At 42.2% G+C, this 25510-nt stretch overlaps 1 protein-coding gene across 3 annotated transcripts in view; it reads left to right on the forward strand.

Annotated features, from left to right (window-relative positions):
* Positions 1 to 25510, forward strand: part of ARID1B (AT-rich interaction domain 1B) — a 938949-nt gene that overhangs the window by 168601 nt on the left and 744838 nt on the right. The gene's annotated exons all lie outside the window — the stretch shown is intronic.

Raw genomic sequence — 25510 nt, forward strand, 5'->3', positions numbered from 1 at the left:
CTCATGCCTAAAAAGTATAGAAAATGTCTGTTATGTATTTCCATAAAACTTTGCTTTTGTGACCAGGATAGTCAAATTTTGCAATTTACCTATTTAAAGCATGAAAATGCCAAATTTTCATCTTTTCATTCTTATAAAGTCATAAAAAGCAATATATGCATCACAGTTAACATGTATTTATGAGGGCCATTCAAAAAGTATCAGACCTTTATTCATAAAAAATACTCATATTCAGATACAACAATCTTATACTAATCTCCCCTCAAAGTAGTCCCTTTGGGCTGCCACACACTTCTTCCAATGGTACTGCCACTGTTGGAAAAGCGCTGGAATGCCTCTTTTGAGATTGCTCACAACTGGTCCGTCGCATTCTGCATGGTCTTCTCTTGACTGAAATCTGGTCCCTTTCAGGGGCATTTTCAACTTGGGGGAAAAGCCAGAAGTCACAAGGAGCCATGTTGGGAGAGTTGGGAGCCTGAGGAATCACAGGTGTGTTATGTTTGGCTAGGAAACTCCATATCAAATATGAAGAATGGGCAGGTGCGTTATTGTGATGGAGCTGCCAATTGCTCGCTGTCCACAGGTCTGGCCGTTTGCATCTCACAGCGTTACGAAGGCAACGCAGAACCTTTTGGTAGTACCCCTTGGTGATGGTTGTGGCATGTGGTGCGTACTCGTGATGAACCACTGGAGTCAAAGAAGATGGTCAGCATGACTTTGACATTGCTGTGGACCTGCCTTGCTTATTTTTGACCTCAGGGATGTTGAATGCTTCCATTGTGATGACATCAAATTGGTTTCTGGGTTGTACCCATAAACCCAGGACCCTTCACCAGTGATCACTGTGCTGAGGAAGTTGGAATTACTGTTCACTGTGTCCAGCATGTCCTGTGCGATCTCCAAACGGAGTTGCTTCTGCTTTATTGTTAGCAGTTTTAGCACAAACTTCGCTAAATTCTCCTGAAGCCCAAATCCTCAGTCAAAATGGAATGAACGGATCCAACGCTGATGCTCGCCTCATCTGCATGTTCTCTGATTGTGATTCGACGATCCTGCATCACCAGGGTCCTCACTTGGTCAATGACGATCCCATTTCTGGATGTTGAGGGCCTACCAGAACGTGCTTCACTCTCCACTGATGCGCGGCCATCTCTGAAGTAGTTGTACCACTCCTTTATCTGTGTGGTGCCCATTTCCTTGTCCCCGAAGGCCTGTTGAATCTTGTGGATCATTTCCACTTGGGAATTGCCAAGCTTTACACAAAATTTAATGCAGTAGCGTTGTTCACCTTTTTCTGTCATTTTGTCAAAAAAAAAAAATCGGATGGAGTTCACTTACACTTCCTCATTCATCGGCGGTCTGCCGGCGACTGACAGCTTCTGTAGGCAGGAAAAAATTCAAGCATGCGCATTAGGATCGCCTACAGACATGCACCAAACCACGCCTCCCTAGCTTTATTTGTTTAAGCAAGAAAAATTAGGGTCTGATACTTTTGAACGGCCCTCGTATAATAAATTTATACAAAGATGACCACAGAAGATTTTGAAGTAAGTAGTTTGTTTGAGATTAGTGATTATATTGTAAGTTACTTTCATGAGTCAGCCCCCAGATATACCGTATTTTCACGCAAATAACACGCACCCGTATAAAACGCGCACACGAATATAGCGCGCAGAAATCACGATGATTTGCACAAAAACTTTGATATACCGCGCTCACGGGTATACCGCGCATGCTGCCCGACGCTCCTTTCGCCCGCCCTGACTTTCCGTGCGCTGTCCCGACTCTCCGTTCACCCCCCCTGACTTCCGTGCACTGTCCCCCCTTGAAGGTCTGTCCCCATCCTGAAAGCCTGATGCCCCCCCCCGACGTCCGATACATCCCTCCCCCCCCCCGAAGGACCGCCGTCTCCCCAACAATATCGGGCCAGGAGGGAGCCCAAATCCTCCTGGCCACGGCGACCCCCTAACCCCACCCCGCACTACATTACGGGCAGGAGGGATCCCAGGCCCTCCTGCCCTCGACGCAAACCCCCCTCCCCCCCAAGAACCTCCGACCGCCCCCCAGCCGACCCGCGATCCCCCTGGCGACCCCCACGACCCCCCCACCCCCCTTCCCCGTACCTTTGGTAGTTGGGCCAGAAGGGAGCCCAAACCCTCCTGGCCACGGCGACCCCCTAACCCCACCCCGCACTACATTACGGGCAGGAGGGATCCCAGGCCCTCCTGCCCTCGACGCAAACCCCCCTCCCCCCCAAGAACCTCCGACCGCCCCCCAGCCGACCCGCGATCCCCCTGGCGACCCCCACGACCCCCCCACCCCCCTTCCCCGTACCTTTAGTAGTTGGCCGGACAGACGGGAGCCAAACCCGCCTGTCCGGCAGGCAGCCAACGAAGGAATGAGGCCGGATTGGCCCATCCATCCTAAAGCTCCGCCTACTGGTGGGGCCTAAGGCGCGTGGGCCAATCAGAATAGGCCCTGGAGCCTTAGGTCCCACCTGGGGGCGCGGCCTGAGGCACATGGGCCCAACCCGACCATGTGCCTCAGGCCGCGCCCCCAGGTGGGACCTAAGGCTCCAGGGCCTATTCTGATTGGCCCACGCGCCTTAGGCCCCACCAGTAGGCGGAGCTTTAGGATGGATGGGCCAATCCGGCCTCATTCCTTCGTTGGCTGCCTGCCGGACAGGCGGGTTTGGCTCCCGTCTGTCCGGCCAACTACTAAAGGTACGGGGAAGGGGGGTGGGGGGTTCGTGGGGGTCGCCAGGGGGATCGCGGGTCGGCTGGGGGGCGGTCGGAGGTTCTTGGGGGGGAGGGGGGGTTGCGTCGAGGGCAGGAGGGCCTGGGATCCCTCCTGCCCGTAATGTAGTGCGGGGTGGGGTTAGGGGGTCGCCGTGGCCAGGAGGGTTTGGGCTCCCTTCTGGCCCAACTACCAAAGGTACGGGGAAGGGGGGTGGGGGGGTCGTGGGGGTCGCCAGGGGGATCGCGGGTCGGCTGGGGGGCGGTCGGAGGTTCTTGGGGGGGAGGGGGGTTTGCGTCGAGGGCAGGTAGGGCCTGGGATCCCTCCTGCCCGTAATGTAGTGCGGGGTGGGGTTAGGGGGTCGCCGTGGCCAGGAGGGTTTGGGCTCCCTTCTGGCCCGATATTGTCGGGAAGTCGGCGGTCGTTCGGGGTGGGGGTGCGAGTGGTCCTGCCGGGGGGGGGGGGGATGTATCGGACGTCGGGGAGTCGGCCGGGCAAGAGGGCTTGGGCTCCCTCTTGCTCCGATCGTGGATGCGGGTGTGGGTGGGAGCGCGTGCGAGCGGTCGTTCGGGGTGGGGGTGCGAGTGGTCCTGCCGGGGGGGGGATGTATCGGACGTCGGGGAGTCGGCCGGGCAAGAGGGCTTGGGCTCCCTCTTGCTCCGATCGTGGATGCGGGTGCGGGTGGGAGCGCGTGCGAGCGGTCGTTCGGGGTGGGGGTGCGAGCGGTCTTGCTGGGGGGGTGAATCGGGCGTCGGGCGGGGTGGGAACTATGTTTTAAAACTTTGGTATACCGCGCTCACGCATGTAACGCGCGAGGGGTATGCGCGGTAGGTAAAAACGCGTATAACGCGCGCGTTATATGCGTGAAAATACGGTAGTCTCCCATCATGTTTTCATTATATTGTCTTGGTAGTAGCGTTCGAACTCCTGGAGGAAATTCTTACCTTACTTCTCTGAGCATGCTCCCATGTTCTCCTTGAATGTCTCAAGATAAGCATCAAGGATATGGACTTTGAGAGACATCCTACAGCCCATTTTACTGTAATTCTTCACCAGATTCTCAATCAACTCCATTTAGTTTTCAGCTTTGTGATTGCCCAGGAAGGCCAGAACCATTGTGATAAAGCTGTTCCAAACAGGGTTTGTCTTGATCCCCAATAGGCATGCCAAAATAATCTTTGTAGGCATCACACATCTTAGATGCTTCTATGGAGTACGTTTCTCTCTCGTCTTGATAAATGACTACATACATAGCAAAATGCATCTGCCGGATGTTTGCAGCTTCTGGAAGCCATCAAAAACAATGCAGATTTGTTACCACTTAGGCAGTTGGAACTGAACTGAGTTGGTAGGCTTAAGATTTGTATAGTTATACTGTACTATTATTTATATTGATGGAAAGTTCTAGAAAGTTCTTGAAGTTACTGTTAAGGATCCCTCTTACTAAGGCCTATGGCCAAAATTAGCGCAACAGGTGCCTACTGCCGATTTTGGTTCATGGCAATTGAGAAATTACAATGGGTCAAAAAAGCATGGTTTGTAGGCAGCTGAAAAGCCCTTACCGCACACCTTTTTGCAGATAGTAAAGACTCCTGCACTAACCCAGCAGTAAGAAGCACTGTGCGCCTTTACTGCTGCACACCAGTGCATTGTTGATACACAGTTATTTGCTACCTAGTACCTGGGTATTGGCCAGGTACTAGTGACCTGGATTGGCCACCGTGAGAATGGGCCACTTGGCTTGATGGACCATTGGTCTGACCCAGTAAGGCTATTCTTATGTTCTTAGTCTACAACATGCCCCTTTCTTCGCCCATCTCTGCCCATGACTGTGGTAAGTCTTACTGCCTGAATTGCTGTGTAATTAATTTTTTTACTGCAGTGGCGAGTGAGCACACCTGTGATATTGTTGGCCGTGTGGCAATACCCTACCATGCTTTAGTAAAAGGATCCCTTAAGCTTACTCAGCTTGGAATCAATCTGGAATGTAGGTAAATTTCAAAATATCAGTGTCCTGGTCACAAAAGCAAAGTTTGATGGGAATGGTAGCCATTTTCTATACTTTTATAGCATAGGCAATTAAGAAAGAACCCTTAGGAGCTCATAATCAAAACTTAAACACGTCTAAAAACCCGCCCAAGTTGGCACTACATAATAATCAAAAGAGCTTTTTAGACGTATCCAGGGACATTTAAGGCCTCTGAATCCCGCTGTGCGCCCAGAGCTGAAAGGGGTGGTTTTAGAGGAGTGGTTAGGGTGGGATGTGGGTTGACCTAGATTTGGTCATCCTGCAGGGATAATCAAATGTTTGACGAGACTGCCTAGACAAAACTTATACATTGTGAGTTAGATGATGTAAAAACAGGTATAAGTGCCCAAAAAGTATCCAAAGTGAACAGAGAACCACTGCAGAGACTAAATAAACACCCCCATACACTCCCCCCATGTTCACTAACCCCATCACACCCCCACAAAGTTCAGAATAAAAACGTACATACCTGCCTCTGGAACATCAGCATCTGGCATAGGAGAGAAAAGACCTCAGAGACCTTAATGGAAATCTTGTACTTTGAAAGCTTTTTCTTAAACAGGTCAAATCTCTTATCATTGGTCTAGAAAATCTCCCCACTATATTTTAATATGCAACTTGTTTTAAACAAAATGTATTCAAAAATAGCAAAAAATGTGAAAAGATGAACATAGGACTTCCACATCTGAGCTCCCTCAGGGGTCCATTGTTACACCATTTATCGTAGCATCAGATTAAAAAAAATCTGGATTCAGTATGCCACATGTCATGCATTGAAAAAGGCATTGTGTTGACATACGGCATACAGAATCCAGCTTTATTTGAATTTGCCCCCTTGTTAGACCCTTGAAGAAGCCAGGTACACTGGTGAAACGGATCCTGTCGGGCTTTAATCAGATAAGTGTGGGCTGGCTTTTGTGCTGTGTGTTTTTAAGGATTGTACTTTTGATAAAATGTTTAAAGAGATTATATATTCATAATAAAATTAGAAAAGTGGGCACATGTTGATTGATCTCTGGATTTTGTGCATGGAGAGGTTTTTAAAGATCAGTGATCGAAATCTGTATCCAGTAAGTCTCAGCTGATTTAAGCAATTTCTTCTGAGCAGGTTTCTGAGATCCTTTTCCCTCTCATAAATAACCTTTGAATCTTAGGGTTGCTTTTACTGTAGCTGTACTGGCACTATCCCCGTCCTGATGAAGACCCGAAACGCTTTGGTGGGGTGTAGTGTATCAGCGGCATGAATTAACTTCATTAAGCTAAGTAACTTGTACAAATTGATTATGAATTAGTAATGAAGAAGAGAATACTATGAAGATTACGAAATGAGTAAATGAAAATGAAATAATACACAGAAAGAGATTTTTATCCTTTTGAATGAAAAGAAATTAAATCATTAACAGAAGATTAAATCATTTATAAGAAAAAACTACAAAAGAACTAAAACACAAAAAAATAACATAGATAGAATTAAGATTAGAGCACGCTGGGTGAGCCGATAAAGAGTGATTCCACGCGGCACTGTATCAGGCTGGTGGTGATAATCTGAGACTCCCCATGTATGGCCTACACATCCTGCCACTGTATCGTGCAATGGTGCGCCCGCATCTGGCCTGATGGGCCGCCGCGGGAGCGGACCGCTGGGCGAGATGGTCCTCTGGTCTGTCTCAGCGGAGGCAACTTCTTATGTTCTTATGTTCTTACATGATATAGTTATTTAAAATTTCTCTTTATTGGACTGTTTAAATAAGTTTGAGTGCCTGCGTTGGTGCACTTCCATTTAAGCATCAATCTTGCTCATCATAAATTAAGTTATAGTTTTTGATCTGTCAAGTTTGTGTCAATACTATCCTTCCTATTTAGGGATCCTTTGTGTCTATAGAAATTTAATAATGTCAGGAAACCCCACTAGTACTCAGTATGGCCACCCAAAATAGGTCTCTATGTAGTTCATTTAATCCATACACTCTAAGGGCTTCTTTTTCTAAGCTGCGATAGCGTTTTTTGCGAGTGCAGAATTGCTGTGCGTGATAAACCCACGCTACGCGGCTAGAACTAATGGCAGCTCAATGCTGGCGTTAGCATCTAGCGCATGTGGCAATTTAACACGCACTAAGCGCGCGCTATATCCGCTATCGCAGCTTAGCACTCAAACTTATTTAAACAGTCCAATAAAGAGAATTTTTTTTAAAATAACTATATCATGCCACAAACAATTTGTGTAGGCCATACATGGGGAGTCTCAGATTACCACCACCAGCCTGATACAGTGCCGCGTGGAATCACTCTTCACCGGCTCACCCAGCGTGCTCTATTTAATCTTAATTCTATCTATGTTATTTTTTTGTGTTTTAGTTCTTTTGTAGTTTTTTCTTATAAATGATTTAATCTTCTGTAAATGATTTAATTTCTTTTCATTCAAAAGGATAAAAATCTCTTTCTGTGTATTATTTCATTTTCATTTACTCATTTCAGAATCTTCATAGTATTTTCTTCTTCATTACTAATTCATAATCAATTTGTACAAGTTTCTTAGCTTAATGAAGTTAATTCATGCCGCTGATACACTACACCCCACCAACGCGTTTCGGGTCTTCATCAGGACGGGGACAGTGCCAGTACAGCTACAGTACTTTCATACTTTCTTTCTTGAAAATACCCAGCCAACACTTTAAAAGGAAGTGCAGCAGTGGGGAAGTGAAGACGATGCTTGATGGACTTCTACGGCCTGTGTCCCGTAAATACCAATGTTTCAAGAAACCAGCCTTAAACGTCCTACCCAAATGAAAGACTTGTATAGGACAAATGGGTGACAGGATGATTAACCTATATTGTTTCAAAACCAAAAGCTATATACTTTCTTATGAACCCCAAACCATCAAGGCTTAATACAAAATTTTATTCTTTATTTATAACTATCAACTTTATAGCAACCCAAAAAAACTTCCCTTTGAATACTTTACTTATACTCAAGAATGGACATATCATAGAATAAATACTCAGTAACAGATCATAGGTCCTCTTATGATCTATATATCATTTCAGGTCCACATTTTCCTTAATCATTTATGTCCATTCCTCTTTCCTATCCCTCAGTGTGTTTAAAGAGAACTTGACTTTTGCGTGTGTGAATATACCTTAATTATATCCCCTCCCTCTTTTTTTTATCTACCATCTTTATAACACAAGGCAGCACTTATCTGCAAAGAAGTGCAGAGTAATGCATTTGGGGATTAGAAATTGGAAGGAGCTCTATGTGCTGGGAGGTGAGAGGCTAATATACATGGATGGGGAGATGGACCTTGGGATCATAGTGTCCGAAGATCTAAAGGCAAAGAAACAGTGTGACAAGGTGGTGGCTGTTGCCAGAAAGATGTTAGGCTGTATAGAGAGAGGTGTAACCAGGAGAAGAAAGAAGGTGTTAATGCCCTTGTACAGGTCATTGGTGAGGCCCTGCTTGGAGTATTGTGTTCAATATGGCAAAGGACATAAGAAAACTTGAAGCGGTCCAGAGAAAGGTGATGAAAATGATAGGAGGTTTGCACCAAAAGATGTATGAGGAGAGACTTGATTCCGATTTAAATATCCCAATTTCTAACTTATTCACTATGCTCATCTGGAATAACCCTCTGTTCCTAGTTGATAAGAAACCAATATATTGGTCTCACTTGACAATAACATAATATATGGGACCTTAGTTCCTTTACTGATCCTGTAATAAAAATTTGGAAAACTTTTTCAGAGGTTCAAACAAGTCACCAATTACAGAATTCTCAATTCTTCTCCTGCCTTCAATTGAGATCTGCAATTCAAAAAAGTAAAATTTCATTTCCTAATTTACAAATTCCTGATCTGTATCATTTATATAACAAAATCTTAATCACAGGTCATTGTGCATCTCAGTTTTATAAAATTCTTCAATTTTCTTTTCCAAACTTAAATGCCTTATGAAAGTGTTGAGAGAAGAAATAAGTCAGACGCTTACTGATTCTGATTAGAATTTGTATTGGCATTCTGTCTGTGAATCTTCTAGATCAAATCAATCACACAATCATTATATTTTATTGCTCATAGAGCTCTTTGGACACTATTAAAATCCTACCAAATCAATCCTAGTTTTCAAAAGATTCTTGGTCCTGCTAAAAGGATACTGGAAATATTAGAGATCTTATTTTTGAATGTGAATTTGTTAAAAGGTTTTGGTGAAAAATATGGTCAACTATTAGTAAAATCTTCAGTATAACTGACCCCATTTCCTATAAAATTATTTTCTTAAAAAAAGTCTATTTTCATTCTACTATGTCAGTTGCTTACTTCTAGATTCCCTTCTTGCTAATGCTCTGAAAATTATTTGTGCTACTTGGAAAAATCTTTCGCAGGTCAGTTACGATAAATCTTGGAATTTAACTTGTTTAAATTTTAGATATGAAAGTTACATTGCTAAAAAAAACAAACCCCAAAACTAATTCTTGTAGAAATTTTGATAAAAAAATGGTCTGCTTTGAAAGGCTATTTATCATCTCAAACAAATGGGCATTGCTTCTATAACTCTTCTGATGTTCTGTGACTTATAGGGCTCCTTTTATCAAGCCGCGCCAGCGGGGTTAGCACGCGTGACTTTTAATTACGCGCTAACCCCCGCGCTGGCCAAAAAACTATCACCTGCTCAAGGCAGGCGTTAGTGGCTAGCGCGGCCGGTGATTTAACGTGCGCTATTACGCGTGTTAAACCGCTAGCGCGGCTTGATAAAAGGAGCCCATAATGTGGCCTATTATGTCACTTTCTTGTTATATTCCCATACGTTTTTGTACTGTCATAAAAATTTTCAATAAATAAAAGACTAAAAAAGAATTGTTTGAGAGCTCTGTTGATAAGTTACTTGGGAAATTATGGCATGAGAATATGTTTTGAATTTAGCGTTGTACTCTTGTCGATACGAATGACTTGTTTAAACTATTCAGTCCATGTACATTGCCTGAAGAAAGGTGTGTTCCTTATTTAAAAAGGAGGTATGCAGTGAGCAAAACAGGTCCAGTCATTTTAATTTGTTTTGAACTTATTTTGTTTAATGTAATGAGCCCACATTTATCCCAGAATATTTGATGGTATTTACAGGTGATGTACTTTCACTTTTTTAAATCTAAAAGATAACATAGAGGGAAGGAGAAAGGCTTCAAGTAGTCCAAGAAAGCTACATAAGCCTCACTGGTGAAGACTATATATAAATAATTCTCTGATAAATACTGCTTAGAGAAAATGAAAGGGTAAATTAAAGGTTCTACCAAAGAACACAAAACACACAGGCACACACAAAGCTTGGGAATGGTGCCTTACAAGATTCCTGATGAATATATCTCTAAGCTAAACAAAGAAATCATTCTGGCATGCCTGTGATTTCTAACTACCACTTTGTATCTTTTTTCCTCAAGGGAATAATAATTCAAAATGGAGGCTTAGTCATTCACAGTAATTTTTAGCATATCGGCTCAGATAAATGCAAGCAAAATATTCCTTCCCAGTGGCAAGTAGTCCCGTGTCAATTAACTATATGCTACAACTTGTCTTGTACAACCTGTTCAAAGAATCTGCAAAAGAATATTTCAAGCTCTGACTGATGCCATTTAGTGCAAAACATCCATATCCATAGGATTACTACAGAAAGCTAGCAGAAATGTTAACAGCGGGATATATATTGGCCCGCTTACCCTCTATCACCCTACCCCCACACCAACCCCCCACCAATAACCAAACCACACTCTGCTTATGGATAAATAGCCGCAGCTCTGTTTATTAACAAACAATTAATTTAACACACTCACATAACAAAACAGTTTCCTGAGCTACACCTTAAACCATTACCAATAATATTCGGCCCCCGACCCTGCCATGCCAGCAAGGGTCTGGGGGATGGCATGTCCCCTTTAACCAAGACACCAGAACTGGGCACTGCTCCCCCACTCATCTCCTGATGAGCTCCACTATACAGTAGCTCGGGATAACCGCCAACCCAAACCCGGCAACCTACCAAACCAGAAAAAAGGGGGTGGGAGGTTGGACAGGAAAAGCTGCCTTGGAGGACACAGGAAGACGCCGTGTCCTTCGAGGTCCCAGCTTTATAGTCTCCGCCCGACCGTTGCCCCGCGCCTCTCCTATCAGGAGGCCGCCCTGTGGCGGGAAAACTCACCCACCGCTAAGCTGCCTCCTGCCCTCCTACACCCGCCCACTCGTGCGGAGATCTTGTCTCCATGGGAGGCAACGTGGGCCCTCCATCCCCGTGTTACAGCCGCCCATTGGGACGAGGGCTTTCAGGCTCTCCTTTCAGCATACCTGGTGTCAAGAAAGAAGCTCTACCACATTTTTACTGATAAATCATGGATAAGAGAATTATTTGGATATAGTCTTCACCAATGAGGCTTATTCAGCTTTCTTGGAAGTATTTTCTTACAACATAAAAAGCATGCCAAAAGGTTGAAAAGATTCAAAACACCCTCCGACAGAACTTGTTGATGGGAACATGCTCATGCCCCATCACTGAGCTCGCTGTCTCATTTTCCTCTCTCTTCCTTTTCCAGTGCTGTCCTCTTTAATTTTTCTCATTGAATCTCCTGGCATATATTTTTAAGAAAGAAAAAAAGGAGAATAAAGTGGCAATATGTGAAGCTGCCTGTCGGGGAAACCCAAATATTGGTGATATTGTATTATTCGAATCTCAAGGACAATGCTATGGGGGAAGAATATTTAGCTGTGATGGCAGCACAATGGGTTGTTGTGGTCAGTAAGTGAAGCAGGGAAAAGACCAAGGACCAGGCAGCAGTTGAGAAGGATGGAAGGCCATTAGTACGTTGCTCAGATAACACAACTGTTTTGAGATTTCTGCTGACAACATGGCTGCAAAGAGGTGGAATGCTGAGGCAACAAGGGTTCTCTGTCATTGCCAGGATAGCGTACATTTATGGTGGTTTCTTCACACAAGAGCAGCAGCCATCTTGGGTTGGTTATGAGGTCTTTCTTGTGCAGTCTGGATGTGTGTGGGGAGCAAGCAGTAACAGGTTTTCTGTTGCTTGCCTGTCTATCTACAGGACTGGAGTTGTGTTACTCCAACCAGAAGAGCTTGCAGGATTTGCAAAAGAGCATGGCATGTAAAGCACTAGTTGGGGAATTGGAGGGGCATGCTGAGAGACCAGGTTTGGGTGACATTGTGATTTCTTCCAAGTTTTTTTAGTATTTGATATACCGCATTAACAAATGCATCTATGTGGTTTACCTTTAATATAAAGGTTAAAATGAATGAAAATTGAAAGTTACATTGTAAACAAAATAAAAGATAGAGTATGATAAAATTTAAATACAATTTTAAATTTTGTTTTAAATGTGCGCTTCTAATTCCATATTGATGCTCACTGAGTCCTGCCTGAAATATAAATATGTGCTGATTGAAAAGAAACTGCTATTTAAATGCATCTGAAAATAAAAAAGATTTTAAAAGTGATTTGAAATTGTGTTCAGACCTAATATGATCAGGGAGGGCATTCCAGAGTTGTGGACCATTAATCGAAAAAAATACGTTCTCTAGTAGAAGCATATGTAATATATCTTACAGATGAAACAGTTAGAAGGTTTTGTTGAAGTGAAGCATACGAGAGGGTATATACGGTATTAGGTAATTATTGAGATAAGGCGGTGATCATTCAGAACGTATCTTGAAGACCAAAAGCAAAATCTCATATGTTAATCTATGATTAACAGGAAACCAATGAGCAGACTTTGAAAGTGGAGTGATGTGATCAAATTTCTTTTGATAATAACATCGTTGTTATTTGTGGTTGGAAAGATCATTTTGAATCTAAGGTAACTCCTAGAATTTTTAATGTTGATGATAGTTGAATTGGCATATTGGTTAACATTAATGACGAAGAAAATGTCTGATTTTATTTTGTACAAAAAAAAATAGCTTTAGATTTCTGAGGATTCAATGAAAAATGATTAGTTTTTAATCATTCAGAGATTAAACTAAGTTTTTGATTAATTTGTTGCACCTCATCAGAGTTTGTAACATCAATAGCGTGAAGAAGTTGAATATCATCGGCATGTACAAAGATGGTAAAGCCAATAGATTGCGCAAGAGTAAGTAATGGGGCCAGAAAAATATTGAACAAAATAGGAGTGAGAATGGATCCTTGAGACACTCTACATGGCAAAATAAAAGGATCAATGTTTTGGTTTTCCAGTTTTAAAATGTAATGTCAATCACTCAAATAGGATTTGAACTGTTGAAAAGCTATATCTGTAATATCAATATGTTGCAAACGAAACAGTAGTATATCATAATCCATGGTATCGAATGCTGCAGTAAGATCCAGTGAGATCAATAGTACTGGTTTAAGGTGATCTACAGTATATAGTATAATATTGTTATGTTATTGGGCAGAACACTGGGTCCTTCATTGCATAGATGAAAAAAGGTGCCTACTTTGGATGTAATTCATGTTCAGCTGCAGCTGAAAGAGGAAGTTTGTTCCAGAATTGCTTATCTTCCTTTCTGTGAGTATTTAAGGGAAACACCTCCTTTGTGAAGCTGAGAGTGTATGAAGATTTGCTCTTCTTCATTGTTCTGCTTCCATCTCATCCTGCAGGTAGGTAGCACTGGTCATGGACCCTATCTTAGGGAAGGTAGTGTATACTCTTTTTACAGGATCTTATGGAGTTTGTCACTGTAGGAGTTCCATATCTCACTTCAGCCTCTGTTCTGTGTATTGCACTGGGAACTCTTGGTTAGAATAAGTGAAACGAGTTTGTGCTTAGATTTCAGTCATGCCTCATGTCTGATAGAGAGAGGTGCTATAAGGTCTACCCCAAGAGTTGATTAGAAGGAACTGCTGTTTTATTTAGTCAAGGGTAAGATAGGAGGTAGCCTTTATTTTCAAAGTCACTTCTTCAAATGACTTTTGGTTAGGCCATGAGAGGCATATTTGGTAGAGGTTCCCTGTATGCTAGGGTAATGTTCACCTCTCCCCTCTTGTACATTTCCTTCTCACTCTGGGGCATAGCTAGTGATGAGCACTCTTCAGGTTGAGGCATCTTGTTCTAGTCTTGAGGTGGGGCAGGGCCAGGGGTTGAGTGCTTTCCTGATAAGAAGGATCTGAATTTAGGTTGGGAGTGTATGTGCAGGTTCAGAGAGGAATATAATGTTCAGAGATCCCAGGTTGGAATGATTTGAGTATAAAAATATATTTTTGGATACCTATAGATGGTGGTCCATGTCAAGTTCCCCTTTGCTGGACCCAGCATTCCTTGGAAGTGCTTTGGGTTTTAGAATACAGAAAAGTGATGCATCAAACTTTCCTATAGAACTTTATAGCTTCCAAAGGCTTAGAAATTAGTGAGCCTTGCATAGTAGAGGTAAGTGATACTTGGGACTCCTTTGACAATACTCTTCATATTGATTGGTTGGGGCTCTAAGTTAGGGCTGCAGTGGTATAGCCATGCATTTCAGAAACTTTAACACAGTCTGGCAGAGTTGTCACTGTTGACCTTGTTCACCCTCCCCAAGAGATAATGGGCCATGGGGAGTCCTGGAGCCATAAGTGTGACAGAAAGCCCTTTTCTCCTTGGCCCTTCTCCTCTAATTCTGGTATTGTTTGGTCCCATTTGGAGACCAGTGGCAATACTACTCAGAAATGAACCAAACGAGTATTCCTCTCCTCCTTGGGAAAGTAGACTTGGAGAGATAGTACAGCGGGTAACTGCCTCTATGGGTAGGTTTCTGAGGACTAATTTGATCCTTTATGATAACATTTGCAGTTCTTGTTCTAGAAGGTTGACCATTATTTAAGGGGGGTTCCCTTTTCCCTTGTTGGAGACTTATGTGGCATTTTACCCTGTTATGGGAAACCTCAGGGTTCTGTGCTCTAAGCCACTGAATGTCCCTAGTCTTGGAATCTCAAGGAAGGAAATCTTCAGGTAGTTCCTCCACATAGTTTTTCAGGGATGTTTCCCCAAGGGTAGTCACCAGATAAGTTGCATGTTCAACTCTTGAATGCTTCCCTGACAGCTTTGAACTCTTCTCCATAGAGTTAGCCATAGTTTATACCTAGATTGGGCCGGCATAAGAGATTTGGGCTGTGAAGATGGTTCTGCAGGTATGTAACCCCTACACTGTGGCTGTCCAGGAAAACATTTTAGTCTGCCTTGGTTTCTTTGACAGAGGGTTTGGGCTGATGGCCTTGGACATTAGGGACAGTGTGCAGAATTCCTGGTTCCACATCCTCTCTGGAAATAGTTCTTCCTGCAAATCATGAATTCAAGATCAGAGGGTCTATATCTGGTATCTTGAGCTCTGACCTACTTGTGGCACACCAATTTCATGCTCTTTTCAGGGTATCTTCTTTTGGCTGGTGTTGGTGTGCAGGGAGGTCTGAAGGAGCTTGGGTGAAAATCTTCACAGGTGTCTGAGAGAGTAAGAGCACAATGAAACACTGAATTGTGAGTATAGTAGGATAAACAGCATAGTGAGATTGACCACCGTTGAAGAAGCCTCCATTGGGATTACAGTGCCATGCAAGATAAGTGCTTATGGTGTTTGAATAGAAGCTGCTATTTAAATGCTATTTAAATAGCAGTTTCTATTCAAATGCTGCTATTTAAATCACAACATATTAATGCACATCTAAATAAGTGCAGCATTAAAGTGAAAATAAGGAAAAGATTATAAAGGAGATTTTTTTGAGACCTTTGAATGAAAAAGTGTCATTAAAGGCAACTGATAAGAAAGGTCATATTAAATTTCTAAGTTACCGTATATAGAGTTCTCCATTGACTGCTGAGTCTTTTTCCTCCTGTTTTAAATTGCTCAAGTTTAATCTAAATATAACAGGGCATCTTTTTACAGTTTTGCTGATGAAATTGAATCCCAGTAATAGAACTAACATGAAACATTATCAGAAATATAAATATTTAACAATACTGTAAAAAAAATCATATAATAGAAATGTGATAAATGTTGTGAGAATACGAATGATACCATAAATGGAAGGACATTCATATATCATATATATGATGTTCACATTGTCACCACAATACAAATGAAACACCTTAGTAATCATTCATTAGAACACTCAAATAACAGATATGATGCAGTGTCTGTACAATAGGAGAATGAGAATTGGACTTGCATATCACTTTTTTGTGGTTACATATTCAAAGCGGGTTATATATATACAGGTACTTATTTTAAAGATCTTAATAGGTAGATAAGGGACTATTGGCTATTCAGCAGGCAAAGGAGATACAGGGTATTCCATATGCAGGTCGAGATTATAAAGTTTTGGCTTATGCGGATGATATTTTGCTTCATTTGAAGAATCCTGAATCAATCATACCTCATTTACTGGAATTGATTGACTGTTTTGGGAAATTTTCTGGATACAAGATAAATTGGAGTAAATTTGAGGTTCTTTCATTGAATGTACATTGTGTAAAAGCTTTATGTGATCCATTCCCCTTCCTTATTGTTGAAAGTTAAAGAAATGTGTGAGCATTGGAATCCATTACATCTTTCTTGATGATTTTGCCTATGGTTTGTTACCAAATGAGTATATTACCAGTTTATTTCAAAAGTTCCTTTTATAAAAAATTAAATGGGATTCTTACAAAATTTCTTTGGCTGGATAAAACTGCTAGAATAGCCTTAGAGGGGCATAATCGAAAGGGACGTCTAAGTCCGTTTGCGTCCAACTCGCAAGTCGTCCAAAGTAAAAAACAGCCTAAGACACATTTTCGAAAAATATGTCCAAATTTTTTTTGTTTCGAAAATCGTCTAATTATACATCCTGCCGATCTGATCGTCAAAGTCGCTAAAGCGTCCATCTTTATACCACATTTCCGTCCAACTTTTCGTCCAAGTCAAAAACGCCTAGAACAAGCCCTGTTAGACATGGGAGGGGTCTGCAAAGTAATGGATTGCCACCTAAATAGTGGGGTACCTTACAGGGCACTGTTGTGAACTTCACAAAAGGGGTGCCATGTCTTCTCACTACAGCTCCTTTATAGGTTATGGTGAGCCCCCCCAAATCACCTCTAAAATCCCCTAGACCCTCTTATCTACCACCCTAATAGCCCTTATGGCTGCAGGAACCACTTATATGCCAGTATAAAAGGGTTTTGGGGGTGTATAGGGGAGTGCACATGTTTAGATATCAATGCAGTGATTACAGGGGCTTATGGGCATGGGTCCTCCTCTCTATGGGTCCCTAACCCACCCCCAAGACGACTTAAGCCGCCTCTGTGCTGGACGACTAGGTTTTCCTATGTCAGGCTGCCAGGTGATGGTCTGGAGGCTGAATTTTAAAGGTGTGATTAATATTTTTATGGAGGTAGTAGGGGGGGGTCGGTGATCATTGGGGTAGTATGGGGGTGGGGTCTGTATTCTGTGTTTGCAGATCATGTTTTACATGGTCTAAGTCACAACGTCCAAGTTCCGTCAATCCTAGCCTGTATAACTTTTAGTTATACATGCTATATGACTAAGTCTAAGCCGGTCTACGTTTCGCCCAACTCCCGCCCTCGACACTCTTCCCGAAACGCCCCGTTTAGCTTTGGTCATTCAGTGGCACTATTAAGGCATAGGTCGTTTAGAAATGCATCCAAAACCCGTTTATAGTATCGGCACTTGGACGTTTTGGGAAATGTTTGTCCAAGTGCCGACTTAGGCTGGTTTTTGGACGTTTTTCTCTTTCAATTATGAGCCCCTTAGTATCTTTGCAAAAAGCACAATCTGCGGGAGGGGTAAATTTTCCAAATTTTTACAGGTATCATTAAGCCTTTATATTGCATCAGGGTTTGTATTGGATCCTTCCTGAACTCATGGAGAATCTGCCAGACTGGTTGATACTGGAAAGTCATCTCTTGACCCAATTACGTCTTAACCATATTTTGAGTATCAAGCTTCCTCGAATATACAAGGACAATATTATTCTTCAATTTACCTGGAAGACATTAAAATTTATTGATACCTTAACTTTGGTTTCAGTACAACAATCCACGTATCAATCCCTATGGTTAAACTCCAAGATAAAAATCGGCGAGTCTAAAATCCTCTGGAAACATTTGTTACATGCAGGCATACGTATTTTAGATGATGTAATTCAGAAATGGTAAATTTATTTCCATTGCAACAATTATTTGGCATCTCAAAATTTCAAGGTTATAAATGATTGCAGTTGAAACAGGCCATTCAGAAGGGGTTCCCTGATTGGCGTAACTTAAAAATTCAGTATAACTTGCTGGGCCTATGTTTTCAGATTTGAAGGGCATCAGGCCACCAAGTGGTACAAATTAATATCTGAATATTTGAATAAAAAAACCTAAAACAATTTTAAAAGATATTTGGAGCATTGAGATAAAGCAGATTTCTGCTACTCAATGGCCACGGATTTGGACTTGGAGAATGAGATGTACAGTGTCAGCATCTATGAGACAAACTTGGTTTTTTCTGTTATATAGAATTTTTTGGACCCCTGTTCGTTTCCAAAAGTTGGATAGTTCAAAGTCTAATAGATGCTGGCACTGTCATCTTGAAGTAGGGACACTGGATCATTTGTTGTTTTATTGTCCCTTGATACTCAATTTTTGGAAATCAGTATGGAGGAAAATTAATATGGTACTTGAGGTATTGATACTATTATCTTACGATGTGGTCCTATTTGGGACTTTGTTGACTGCTAAGAATCCAATAAACATATACAAAAGCAGACTTCTGATCATGACAGGGGGGGGCATACAGATGATAACCAAAAACTGGAAAAACTGGCATAGGCTAAACTATTCTTTTTGGTGGGAAACACTCTGTTTGTATTACAGATATGAAAGAATATGGGGTCCATTAGAGACATTTGTTAACTTAAAGACTGACTAATTGATGAACCTTTAATTCCTTGATGATCTTTATACACATCCAGGGAGGGCAGGAAGGAGGTGGGGAGGGGGGGAGTAAAATATTTTATTTATTATCTATTTGAAGATAAGTGCTGTTTAGATGTTATTCTTCTGATTGTATACTTTGCGCTTTGTATAAGTTTTGAAAATGAATAAAGATTTACAAAAAAAAAAAAAAAAGATCAAAAATGGTAAGAATTTCCAAACTTAGCCGTGCATCTGATTCATCAAGTCTAGTTCTTCCTCCGACTCGAAACACACTTCATTTCTCATTCCACACATGCTAAGTTCAGTATGTACCCAGCAGGGACTCCCTGTTTTGTCAATGGCTGCCTTAGGAGTTGTGTCTTTACTTCTTAATCACACTATATACTTCATCCACGTCGGACTTCTTCAGAATAGCAATAGGGCCAGAAGGGGTAGATGGGGCCCCCTTGATCTTCTCATCTTCTTACATTAGTATGACACTAGTATGCGAATAGAATCTATTTTGTACATTGGGTTGTAAAGTGAAGCATCTTACTTCTTCTCTTCACCCATTGTTGGGAGAGTTTTATTGATTATGCTGTGAATGTGCCACATGAATAAATAACGATTCTCTGTTGGACCAGTAATCAAAGGCAATTATAGGTTTCCAGTGAAAGCATAATTAACCTGAGTATTGTCAAAAAATATATAAATAATATTGGGCTGTTTAAATTGCTAAATGGTCAGATCTTATCCACATATTTGTGAGCTATGTTAGGGGAGGTACAAGGGCAAGACAGTTATCAAGATAACAACATTTAACCAGTATCCAGATAAGTTTCATAGTTCTATTTAAAATTTGATTACATGCCTATCAAAATTGTAGGCGAGAGTACAATATTAATAAAAATAAGGGGTATAATAATTTAAGACTAAGACGTCTACAGACTAAGGACGAACCATACTGGTTATACGTGGGAAGGGGGAAGGAACTACAATAAAGCCAAGAAAGAAAACATATAAGGAACAAACACTAGGAATGGGAAGACACATATTATGCTGCTGTATTTCATTTTTTAAAAAAGGAGAGACTGTAAAGGGTGAGCAGCGGATTCGGAAAGGGTACCCGGCGCTCCTTTTGAACAGAAAAAGTTATCTAGTGTTCATAGGCATTTTTGAACAAAAAAATATTTTAAAGCATCTTTGAATTTCTCCAAGTTAGTTTCTGATCTTATATGTAAAGGTAAAGAATTCCAAATTGTGGGAGCAGTCATAAAATACTGGTGTATGTTTAGTTTGGAGCTTTGAAATAGTAGGCTAGAACTTAACAGATAATGCTGGTGTGGTCACTGCATAATCTTTATATTTAGTGCTGCAACCTATATACGAGGTGGCCTTGAACATATGTATTAAGTAAAATGGCAATGCTGACATTTGAGTAAAGTCAGTCAGTGCCTGCTCTGGCTGAAAATTTACCTCTATTTGTGCAGCTCATACAGCAAGATTGTCCCCAAGAGGAAGGAAGAGGAGCACAAAGGTGACAGTTGACTCAAGGCACTACGGCCTTTGAACTGGCTCTGATTTTTCCTCCCAAGTCTCCAGTGTACTGGTCATCCAAGTTTCACTGCCTCCAAACTGCAGATCTCATTCTCGTCTGCCCCCTTCCAGAAGAGCTTCTATTCTTTACCCTTGTTGGCCTTCTTGCCGTCATCATCCAAACTATAATATCTATCTTAGGTGCTCCCAGAGCAGGATTAATCTTTTAGTGGACTCTAGGCAAAGAAATGCGTTGGGGTCCACACCATAATATAAATACATTTTAAAACTTTCACAAATAAGGTGTCCTGCGATTCTGTGAGCAAATGAAACTCTACACTGGCACTGGTATGGTAATCTTTGTTGTTTGTGTATGGCACAGTGGTTGGAGCTACAGCCTCAGCACCCTGAGGTTGTGGATTCAAATCCCATGCTACTCCTTGTGACCCTGGGCAAGTCACTTAATCTTTCATTGCTCCAAGTACATTAGATCAGTGGTTCCAAACCCTGTTCTGGAGGACCACCAGGCCAATTGGGTTTTCAGGATAGCCCTAATGAATATGCATGGAGAAGATTTGCATGCCTGTCACTTCCATTATATGCAAATCTCTCTCATGCAAATTCATTAGGGCTAGCCTGAAAACCCGATTGGCCTGCTGGTCCTCCAGGACAGGGTTGGGAACCACTGCATTAGATAGCGTGTGAGCTCACCAGGACAGATAGGGAAAAATGCTTGAGTACCTGAATGTAAACCAGTTAGGCTACAAGTGGTATATAAATGCAGAAAAAAAGAAAAAAAATTAAGTGGAAATAAAGAAGTAAAATAAATAGGCAAACAGGTAAATTAATGGGGGTGTGAGGTGGGGCGGGGCCAAGTATACTTGTGCAGTGTTCTCCCCAGAAATTTTTTCCAGCCGGGTGGCATGAAAAAGTAGCCGGGTGGGGCGGGACGGGGAAATTTGGTGGTGGGGAAAATTAAGGGCTCCTTTTACTAAGCTGCAATAGCGTTTTTAGCGCGTGCAGAATTGCCGCACTACACGGCTAGAACTAACGCCAGCTCAATGCTGGCGTTAGCGTCTAGCATGTGCGGCAATTCTGCACGAGCTAAGCGCACGGTAAAACTGCTATCGCAGCTTAGTAAAAGGAGCCCTAAATTTGTATTAGTTAATTATTATTAGTTATTTTCCAGTGCTCAATATGACTTTTCTTAAGGTTTGACACTTGTTCCATAATTTTTTTTATTAAATTTAAGAAGTATCCAATTCTAGAAGTGAATAATTAGATATTTGCCCTCTTTCAAATGGTATAGAGCAGCATCTCTCAAACTTTTTTAACTCTGGCACACTAAAAGGAGCAAATGTTTTTTGTGGCACACTAAATGCAGCAAATGTTTTTCATGGCTGGAAAAAATTTCTGGGGAGAACACTGTTGCCGTTAGTTTTCAAGGTCCAATCACATCAAAGAATGATGCTTATCTGGGCAGTTGTAAAATAAAAAGAATGGATAAGATAACATGAGAAGTGAAATTGTCATGAATCAGAGGGATACATACCCTGTAGGTCCTAAAAGCAGACTTGTGGATTAGATATAAACTATGAAGGCAGTGGTGTACCTAGCATATGTGACACCTGAAGCCCATCATTTTTTGAGCCCCCCCAATCTGTATGGAAAACATGATTTTTAGTAACAATCCACACATCACACAAGAGTGTACCTAGGAAAAGGCAGCATCTTACATACTGCAGCGAGCAGTACATCAATACACCCATTGTAAAACTAAACAAGCCAGACTATTACAGATCAATCCTACACAGTCAATCCTAACTGATAAACATGTCTTTTGAACACACAGAACACAGAAAACACCTTTGCCTAATATAGAATATGTAATTACAAACTAACCCCTCTCCCTTTTACAAAACTGTAATGTGGTTTTTAGCCATGGTGGTAACAGCTCAGACTCTCATAGAATTCTGAGCAATTACCACCATGGCTGGTGCTAAAAAAAACACTGTACAGTTTTGTAAAAGGGGGGATAAAATAGAAAAACGTAGACAAAGGTTAAATTGAACCACCAAGAAGCTGGACTCTGCATATAATGCAACACCACAGAAGCAAAAAAATAAAAAAATAAATAGAATTTTTTTCTACATTGTCTTCTCTGGTTTCTGCTTTCCTCATAGTCTTGTCACTCTCTTCCTTTCATCCACTGTCTACCCTCTGTCTACCCTCTCCTTGTATTCCACTTCCATCTCTCCCTTCACCCTATTATTCTGGCATCCATCTTCTTCCCTTCCCTCCTCCAGTGGTCTGACATCTCTCTCCTCTTCTTCCCTTCCCTCTCCCACACCCCCATGGTCTGGCATTTCACTCTCTCCTCTCCCTTCCCCCCACTTCCATCAGCATCTGCCCCCATTCTTTCCCTCCAACCCAATTCCATCCAGTATCCTTCCCCCTTATGCCTCTCTCCTTTCCCTGCACACCAATTCAATCAGCATCTGCCACCTTTCTCTCCATCCACCACCCTTCCATACCCCCTTTTTCTCCCTCCACCACCCTTCTATGCTCCTCTCTCCCTCCAAACCAGCAAGGTCCCATGATGACTGCTTCTGTTGCCTCTGCCTATGGAAGATGTAAGTGACATTGGAGGGGGTGGGCTGGCAGATGCAGGGAGTTGCGGCAAGGTTCCACAATGACTGCAGCTGCCGGTCTACCCCTTCCGATGTCACTTACATTTTCCGGAGGCAGAGGCGGCAAATGCAGTCATCGCGGGACCTTCCTGCACTTCAGTGCGGCTGCCGACTCTGCTTCGGAATAAGTACGGCAGACGCGCTGAGGTGCAGGTGCCATTTAGAGCAGCGCGGAAGGTTCTGGATCAGGCCGGCTGTGTACCCCCCTAGAGCTGGCACCTGGGGCAGTCTGCCACTGTATGAGGGGACAAAAAAATAATAAAAAGAATGGATAACTTGACAAATTTAGACATGTCATACAATTATAACCACAAAAATATGTCATAAAATGTAATTCTAAACTCAAAAGACTCCAGACGAAAAGCAGACTATAGAAAGGAAACCAGAAAAGACCAAACCCATAGTACTAAGATCCAAATGCTAAAATCGGACATGTCCATTATGAAGAGACGTGGGGATCACTGCTAATTATAAAGAGTGAGTCTTTAAAATATGAGACGTAACGGATAGCCAGACCTTGTGGACGGAAGTGAGAAATACTGGAGCCAAAACCAGAGCACCGTGATGAAATTTGAATTGAAATATGGATACCTATTTATATTTTTGAGTAAAATTGCAATGCGAACATGTCATAGAAAAGAATAAATAATGTGTAAACTAAAAACCAAGAACAATATATTGTAAGACCGAACTCAGAATTAATGAAATAACATGCTAAAAGAACTTAACCCCCCCTCTAAAATAGGGCATATACATACTTAAAATGATGGCTGGTTACAAATAGTATGCCTAGACCTAAACAGGGCAAAAAGTAAAGGTATGGGAAATGAACAGCTGATAATACAGTGTATCTTGAAAACATAAGCTGATAGTAGCTCAAAGACAAGCCGACCGGGTAGATGAAAAGTGAAACCTGGGAAAGATCTAAATTATTGTTCAAATGAGCTTCTATTAAAACCAAAGAATAAAACCACAGCACTCGGGAAAGTAAAAAAGGGAGAGTAAAATGGACTTACCGAAAAGGTCTCTGCACTGATGAGATAAACTCGTACGCAGAATAAATGTGAACACGTGACAGTGGGGCTATGATATTTGATCCGTTGAAAGAGGCGCCAAAAAAAGTGTCGGCAGTGGATTGGATGCACACTGGTAGGGGAGGGGCATCGGGCTGTTAAAAAAGGCTGCTTTAATAAATAAATGAAAATACTGATGAAAAACTAAATAAAAAACCAAAACCATGATAAAATGCCAAACCTGACTTCAAGTGGTAGTGAAAGTAACATAAGGCACCCGTAGTACTGTTAGTGCCAGAGCTGCTTAGAATAAAGAACCGTGCTGTACATGAGGAGAAAAAAAGAAAGAATGAGGTGATAAGATGTAAAGTGCTCCCTTTCTCACTGCCGCCGCCATCAGGGAACAGGCCCCAAAGCCGCCACTGCCCCAAGCTCTCCCTGCTTCAGGCCGACCAGCATTCCTCTCCCCGACGTCAATTTTGATCGGTCCAAGATCGCGATTGACCTATTGGGGAAATACTTCCGGGTCCTGCCTTCGCAGAAACAGAAAGTAGGCAGGACCCGGCAGCAAGAAGAGCAAATTGTAAACTTCACTGACCTGCCTCCCGCCTTAGCCCGTAGCGAACGCATGTTTTGGGGTTCTAATATGTGCGGGCCGGCTTCCCTTCTCTTCTCATCCCCCCCCCGTACATAACTTCCGGTTTCGGAGGGAAGAGAAGGGAAGCCGGCATGCACACGTTAGAGCCCCGGAGCATAAGTTCACTATGGGTTAAGGCGTGAAATCTCTAAGACGGTTTTGGTTTTTTTTTTGGTGTTGAGCAGCACCGGCGGCAGCAGCAGAATTCACAGTGGATGATAGCCGGGCGGTCATCTAAATTACCCGGGCGGACTGCCTGGCTAAAAGGCCTTAGGGAGAACACTGCTTGTATACCTAAATCCCATTGAAAGAATAATCCTGCCCTGAGTGTAGGGGCTATAACTGAGAAGGCTTGCTGATTGGTGTTATTAATATGTTTTGCTGCTGTTCTCTATTTAAAAAAAAAAATCCATTCACATTTTGGATTCTTTTCCTTTTTTTTGTTCATCCACCTTGGTTATAATTAGAATTTGTTTGCTTCCTTCAAATGACACCTGTTGGCCATAAGTATTGCTAATTTCTCATAGCTGGGAACCAGAAAACATATTTGAAAATAGGACTTAGGGCTCCTTTTACGAAGCCGCGCCAGTGGCTTTATCGCGGGCACATTTTTAGCGTGCGCTAACCCCTGCGCTAGCCGAAAAACTACCGCCTGCTCAAGAGGAGGCGGTAGCGGCTAGCGCGGCCGGCAAATTAGCGAGCGCTATTACGCGCATTAAACCGATAACGCAGTTTCGTAAAAGGAGCCCTTAATATCAGAAAGATAACAAGAGGAACAGATAACTTTTCAGTAAGAGCAGGTTATAATAACTCTGCATTTTATTCATTCTGGCTGCTTGAGACAGTCCTTTAATGTTGATTAAATATGTATTACAAATGAAGTAGTAATATGATGTGATGAGATTGATTAGAAACCAGGTTTTGATAGTACCCAGGGAGCTCTTGATGCAGCAATTCAGGATTTCAGAGT

The sequence above is a fragment of the Geotrypetes seraphini genome, chromosome 3 (genome assembly GCF_902459505.1).
Source record: "Geotrypetes seraphini chromosome 3, aGeoSer1.1, whole genome shotgun sequence".
In the NCBI taxonomy this organism is placed as follows: Eukaryota; Metazoa; Chordata; class Amphibia; order Gymnophiona; family Dermophiidae; genus Geotrypetes; species Geotrypetes seraphini.